Genomic DNA, 7,650 nt, shown 5'->3' on the forward strand with positions numbered 1-7,650 from the left:
TATATATATATATATTTAGTATATGTTTGTTTCAATCATTATCTGCTGTTTAACAGAACCCAAGTCACTTTGTGACTGCCATAATAGTCATTGGAAAACTGACTGAAAACTGTTCTAAAAAATTAAGAGTCAGTCAAACACAAACGTTGACTGATTCAAATTAGCTTTTTATGGAGTTCACATCTGACCTTCCACATACTAGGGAGAGTACGAAAATAAATAAAACATTACGATTGTTACAGAAAGTGAACAAATGTTACCAGGACTTCTTATTTTTGCTTTAACCAACTAGTGTCAAGGAGGTGTTGGCTGATTACGCAACAGGGATTAAATTCATGTTGGCCAAGTTTATTGGAAGTGAAAGATATCCTGTGGAAGAATGTTAATGGAGGCAAAACCCCCGCAGAAAAAAAACAAAACAAAACAGTTCCTCCTCAAATCATCTGCTCCACAGCACAGGAGCCAGGATGAACCAGTCAAAGGTCTAAAAAGAAGAGGGAGGACCAAATCTTAGCAGAGGAAGGAAGGGCAGCAGCCTATTGTTGAGCAGTGGATAAAAATGGGAAGAGGAGGTAGGAGATTTTCAGTCAGGGAGTCGAGGGAGATGTTCAGAGCATGAGAGCAAGGAATATATAAAAGGCAGCCGAGAAGAATCCTTAAAGATTAAACTGGGTAGAGGGAAAAGCTTCTGAAGTCCCCAGAGGATGAGAGGGAAGACATGAGAAAGACTGAAAGAACAAAGCGAGCTACGATTGATGGCTGAACAACTTTGTAATCCGTTTCTACACCAACTGAAACATTTTTGCTATATGGACGCGCCAGCAAACTTTGGGGAAAATTAGCTTCCTCTGCAATAAATGCAAGGAATTTTCCGAAAGAGCCCATTTGCATGCAACAAGTTCCGTTTGAACGAGCTAATTCGTTTATTTTCCACTCTGTCCTATTGCTGGAGCTCCTCATATCTTAACGTGGCTTTTGTCAGATCCTCATACCTCCTCCTGGGACAGAGATAGAGAGAGAGAGAAGAGGGAAAAAAAATGGCATTTGCAATTCTGGCTGCCATTGGTGGAAGAAAGGAGCCAACGAACGCTCTCTGAATGCCCCTGGTTGCCAGGCACTCGGATGATGGACAGCTCACGGAAGAGGGATTATGAAGGAGGATCAGAGTTTGTTTTTGTATAAACCATTGCTGTTTAGCTCATGTTGTATGTGAACATATGCACAATGTTAAAGCAAAAGGAAAAAAAAAGAATCAAACTTTTAGAACTCAAAATTGGACTTAGCATTGTTTGGTAAGATTAAAACACACATAGCGTACAACAGGGACACTCATATTGGTTGGCCACTTTAGGAAATGCATTAAAAAAAACTACAATTGGAAAGGTTTGGAAAATTTAACATTCAATTTACACAGTATGGAAAACTTCCTAACTTAGAAACATTTAAAAAAAATAATAATAAATTCTAAGTGGCACAATCCCATTAAAATAAATGCTATAAAACCATTTTTTTTATTATTATTTATGCATTAGTTTCTTAGTTTTACCAGAAAACTCATTTCGAGTGATCCATGACTTCCTGTTTTCCTGGACTGTAAATACGACAAGACACAAATAACCACCTCTTTCAACCACGAGCCACTTAAAATCCCTAAATGTCACTGTTGGAGAAGTCTGTCTCCAACTCCGGGTCGCCAAGAGTCCATAACATCAATTAAACACTCCATAAAAACCAACCGGTTGCTTCACAGGCTTCCTTAGGAAAGAAAAGCCTTTGCTGTCCTTATATCGCAAAATGCAAATGTGTGGAGTCTGTTCAACTCCACTAGGACTTTAACTACAACGGTCTCCTGTGGTCAAATAAAACCAGACTAAATAAATAAATAAATAGATAAGTAAGTCTTCCCCAGGGGTGCCAAGTAAATTGGACGGCACTGTATAAAATCCCCAAAGGGATCTGCTCTCTGCTATTCGCCATACACATCTTCCACTGGTACTCATTGCCACGTTGTGCCTTCGGATGCATAATCTACACATACCACTGAGAAGAAAAACTGAAAGCAGTCGCTTTTAGTTTTTCCTCAATGGCTTCATAGTCACAAAGAATTCATCTGGGCAGGCCGATGTTCTCCAGGGTCATTGGAAAATATCTAAAATTGCGCTTCAGCCCTGAGGTGCAAAGTTTACAGCTTACCATCTCGACGCTGGAGGAGTGCAATACATGCCTATTAAAGCACTTTGCATTTGTGAGTATCTATCATTCTGGCTAGCTTTTCATATAAGCACTCATCTCATCTCCCATGGCCAAGCCCTTCCTGTCATGCCTCTCACCCATCACCCTCTGCCTCCAGTCAAACCCTATGTAGGTCACTCCATGCGTTACCACAGCCCGCTGAATAAGAGGATTACACTGCTACCTTTAAGATGGTTATCTTAGCGGAGCGATATCAACATAATATTCAGGCATATCCTCCAAACAGCAGAATTAGTTCATTCATTCAGCTGCCGGCATACTGCTAATGTCCCCCGTCAATCTATCCGAGATGAGGATCCATCTCTGTTTAACCTTGTTGAGTCATTATCGGACACTGCGCTCTAAATTAACACCATTTACCCCGACGAATGTCTTTCTATTAGCACGCTTCGTGCAAAAATGACCCCAATTTCCTCCCCGGTTCTGATCCGGTGGGAGGGATATCAGATGGTCAAAACCCTGCAGCGGCAGTCGCACAGCAATCTTAATAACGAGCACTCTGTGACATAATCTGAGCCGCCACATGGCGCTGTCTGCTTCGTCCACGGCCGCCTGCGAGTGATTATTAATATAAAAGAGGAAAAACAAGAAGGGGGAGGGGGCGGCGCAGTGATGCAACAGCACTTAATGTGACTGCGAAGTTTAAAGATGAGGAAAGTGACTTTCTGTGATGTTGGGCAGTAAAAGGAAACGGTAATGACATTGGGAAAGACAAAACAGAGGGAACGAGATGAGACCTATGGGTGTGTCTTATCAAGTCTTTAAATAGTAGAATAGAGGAAATGGCTGCTCACCACTATCAAATGGTTCAAAAAGATACTATTACATTGTCTGCTAAGAGGTTTAGTCATCCGTTCTGACGGTCTGAAGTCCTTTTATCAATATACCAGAATGATCCAGCCAAGCACATAAAGTAACATAGACCGACCCTCCCCCACCTGTTGCCACAAACTGTCAATCACCTGGCTGAAGGAAGGCTGCTTCATTTTTAAACATTTACATTTATTTGGGCTGTGTTCTTGAGTAGAACCACGGATATGTAGCTTGTCAACTGTGATCTACCAAAAATATTCACTAAAACCTGAATAAGCAAAGGAAAAGAATAGCAGCCATCTTTTCAGCCTGCAGCAACATGTGGGGGAGGGACAACAGCACTATATTACGTTATGCTCAACAAAGCTGTAGCGGCTCTGAAACCACCACAGCCACTTTTTATTTTATATGTTGGATAACTCTAATATGAGCTAAAATAAAAAATAAAAAGAATCTCAATCAACATATTTAAGTTTTGAAGTGCAATCTCTCCCATCACCGGCCCCCGGCTACTCCTTCAAAGGCTTTCTGAAGGTGCGCTCCTGTATTATTCTAATATTGATTAATGTAATTGAGTGAAGCGGCCGCTTAGCCTGCAGCGAGAACTGAAAAAGACATTTGCCTTTCCCTTTCCCTTTCTCTTGCCTGCAATGCTAACGCACAACTCATTAAAACGTCAAGTGAGTCATTGTAGCGTCTTCTTGCCAGCTGGTTTCCTAACAGCTGTTATCGTGAAAGTTTTGAGTGAGAAGTGAGGGAGAACCGGCTTGCTCTCGGACACCAGGCACATTAGCTCACTTTATACACGTGTTGTCCGTGTCTGGGGGGTTTCACTGACATTCCTCCTCTTTTTCATCGCCTCTCTTCCACTGTATGAATTATAGAAAAGAAGAAGCTTTGGCGTGTTGGACTTGGTCTGGCTCATTCCCATATGTTCCCACACAAGCTGAGGGCATGCCTCCGACTTGAAATTCGTGTCTTCCTCTGTCCTGCTGACAGGAAGGAAACGCATAAGGGCATGGGAAGGCTTGCTCATCTTACTTTGGCAACAATAAAGGTCACCTTTGGCTTCTGAGAAAGATCTCTCACTGGATATTCAACCTCGGGGACCAGAGAATTACTGTAATGCACTGGGCCGGTTCGGTCTCCATATCCTTCTTTTGTTTGTTGTAATTGAATAAACAAATCTGGTTATGAGAGACAAAAAAAACCATCAAACCAAATTTGATGTTGCGACCAAATTTGGTCGCAACACGATGCACTCTCAGTAGTCCGTTAGCCTGGACTGGCCCCGCTCAGGAAGGATCCCGAGGGACGCCATGGTACGTCCAGAGGCGGTACATCCTCCATAACGTGCCAAAGCCTAAACTGCTTATATTTCCAGCCAAGCAGCCTTTGAATAAGGAGGCTCTGAGATTCCTTGAGCCAAATCAAGGCATAAGCAAACTAAGTGGCTGCCCGATTCCAGAAGGGAGGTTCAAAGAGTGTTTAAGAAGATACATCTCAAAACTTATCAAGAATTAGCCGTCATTTTTATTTCCTTCAATGTTTTTTGGTTGTCAGTGCTTTTCATGCTCTGACTACAAAACGAGTTTCCATATTCATAAGGAGTTTTAAAGCTCAAATCTAGAGCATTCTGGGCCAAATATTCCAATATAGTTATAGAGTCGAATGGGACCATCAAAACTGCAATTCTGGCCCCTGTAACGTGGTTCTGATTAGCACTGTTACTCTGATGCCAAGAGACATAAACACTAATTTCTCCACATATTTGTGTCACCAGACTCTCCTTCGTTATAATGTAGTAAAGGCAAGTTTTCCTTGTCTCCGCATGATCAGTTTGTGTTTCATTAGTGAGGACAAAGGGGAACTATGGTTATGTAGCTGTGGTGAAACTCTGGGAATTCTGAGGACGTCATCTGTACTTTGACTCAACCTCTCTCCATCTGTATGGAAGTTAGTTTTCCCACACACACACACAAAAAAAACATGGAGTTTGGCCCTAAACTGTCACTTTAATCTAATTCCACACGTGTTGAATGGAAGGAAGTTAAAATAATCACGGCCGGGACAGCTGTGGTCAAACTTTGTCTTCTTTATTCCACTTGTTTTGCTCACACAGAGAAAAATGGCTACAACCAATCATTTTGGATACACCTGTTTGAAGAACCTTACACATCAGCAGATGTTTTGTACTGACAAAGAACACAGAAAAATATAAACCAGGCCAAAAACAATGATTTTTTTTTTCTCCATCTGATTAACTTTACACTCACAAACAACACATGTCGTTACTAGTGTCACGCTGTGTCCTCATTCCTCGGCTTTGGGTTGTTTGTTTCCTGCAATTCAAGATTCTAACTGGTTTATAATCCTGATACAAAAATTGAGAAACGTTTCTTTGGTTTGGTAGTTGAGGAGAAATCCATCCACATTGTTTCTCATAGATGATCTTTGATGCAAAGGTCCTCACTGTATACATTTTTTACAGGCACACGTCTATTCTACATATTTTCGTTAAAGTAACATTTTAGTCAGGAAAGAAATTCGTCTTCTGATTACTGTCAAACATTTCCAGATGCTGCTGTTTACAGACATCATGTCCTCATGCATTTATGATAATGACATATCTGGTCTGGAGGGAGTGACTCTTTTTTTTAAATTATTTCTGGAAAATGCTATTTAAAATCAGTCATATATTTTACCAACCACTGAAAAGACAGATTCAAGGTTAACTTAATTCCGTTGTTGCAATATTTCTACGTGTTCTGGTTTTAAAATATATTTGCTCTTTAGCTGAAGCCCCCCCTCTGTCACCCAAGTTAAAATCTGCTTTTGGCCCCATACAACCTTTGACCGGCTCTGGGCTCTCCAGTTATGTTCACAGTAAGTGTTCACATACAGTAAAAATGGGCCTATCATTATGTGCCTTACCCAAAATGTCTGGACATTAAAATAAATAAATAAATAATTAATAATCAATCTTCTATGACCTGATGTGGCCTGGTTGTTTTTTGTTTGTTTGTTTGTGTTTTTCTTACATTACTAGAGGAGGTAGTCTCGGGACAGTTCCAGCCTTCCCGTGCCGTCTGTTCCGCAGCTCTTTCCTCTGATCCCTCCCGGTCAGGAATCTACGCCACGGCTCTAACGCACGGCCGTGCGCTTGAACCGTGCGCACGGATCCGTGCCAAACGCTTCGCACCGTTTTTCGGCTGACCAGACAACTAAAGCCTACGCTCGCACCGTTTTTTTTTTTTTTTTTTTTTTTTTTCCTCACGTGCGGCCATTTTTTTGTTACCCATCTGAGCCCATTCATTGTGGGGCGCGCACACTTCCAAACCGTGCGTCAGATCCTTCCCCGTTAGATGGTAGAAAGGACAACCCCGACATAAATCCAGAACAGGATGTAAGAGCAAAACATGTTCCGACAGCGCAGAGAGCCTCTGCTTCTGTCAAACTCTGCTGCCGCCGCCGCCGCCGCTGCTGCGCCTCTTACCCGCGCCAAGTGTCTTTGTCTGACATTTCAACACCAATTTATGAATGACTTCAGGAGCGTCCTCGAGGCAAGACTTACCTGTGAGTCGCGCGCAAGAGTTCGCGGTGGTCCACGGCTTGTCCCGATCGGACATTCACATCCACACCCGCCCCCCTCTCTTCAGCTGTCTGTCCTGGTCCCGCAGCAGACTGCCGACACCAGGATGCCAATCAAACAAGCAGGCCACGCCCTTGCTTCGACGTCATGCCGCACAGACCAATAACAGCGGTGACATATTACAACCATTACTTATAGTATTTAGTTCTTAACGCAAGTCACGGACCATTCAGATAAATCCACCTGAGAATAACAGTGAATATCAATTATGAACTAAGAGTGCGTGAGAAAGCTTATAAGAGGAAGTTGATAAATTGTTAAATTAGCGCGTGCGTCAGAAAAAATGAAAACGTACTCCGTACATATCAAAAAAAGTGACTCGCTTTTAAAAGGTGCCGAACAGAACAATGAGGAAGCAAACAATAATTTCAAAAACACAATACTTCCTCTTTACACCGTCGATCTTATGTATTGGTACCTATTCACAGTTTGCAGTCATCTACAAAGTGCTTTATTGGGATTTTAATGCAGACAAAGAATGCAATACAATCAACAAAGCAAGTGGAGGAGAGGCTCAGGAACAAAACTAAACCTTTTGGGCCACCGTACCGCACATGACCCATTAAACGTGGTGGTAATAGTGTTTATGTGGTAAAAACAGAATTTTTTTCAGAGCCATTTTATTGTGACTTCTTTAAAAGTAATGATGGTTAAGTTTGACATCTCTTCCATTAGATTTAATGACCTTAGAATAAACTGTGCTGCCGGTGGTTAAAGGGATTGTAGAAAGAAGTCTAACGAGACTTTCAAGTAGTCAGAGTCATTGTTATCTTAGCGAATTTTGATAAACGTCTCTGATGCTTGCGGTGAAATGATGCACCAGTTCATTTTTTCAGGTTATCCCTCGAGTATTTGTGTTTCAGACTGCTGTTTGCACCTTTAACTGCAATGTCATGCTGGATAGCAATAGCCACAAGTTTTCACTGGAAAAA

At 41.8% G+C, this 7,650-nt stretch overlaps 1 protein-coding gene across 3 annotated transcripts in view; it reads right to left on the bottom strand.

Moving 5' to 3' along the window:
• Nucleotides 1-6,754, bottom strand: part of pals2b (protein associated with LIN7 2, MAGUK p55 family member b) — a 22,557-nt gene extending 15,803 nt beyond the window's left edge. For all 3 annotated transcript variants that reach the window (XM_007562666.2, XM_016676705.1, XM_016676704.1), the window contains exon 1: nucleotides 6,641-6,754. The gene's annotated coding sequence lies outside the window, so the exon portion shown is untranslated. The remainder of the gene's footprint in view (nucleotides 1-6,640) is intronic.
• Nucleotides 6,755-7,650: the final 896 nt, after the last annotated feature.

The sequence above is a fragment of the Poecilia formosa genome, unplaced genomic scaffold, assembly GCF_000485575.1.
Source record: "Poecilia formosa unplaced genomic scaffold, Poecilia_formosa-5.1.2 Scaffold139, whole genome shotgun sequence".
NCBI lineage: Eukaryota > Metazoa > Chordata > Actinopteri > Cyprinodontiformes > Poeciliidae > Poecilia > Poecilia formosa.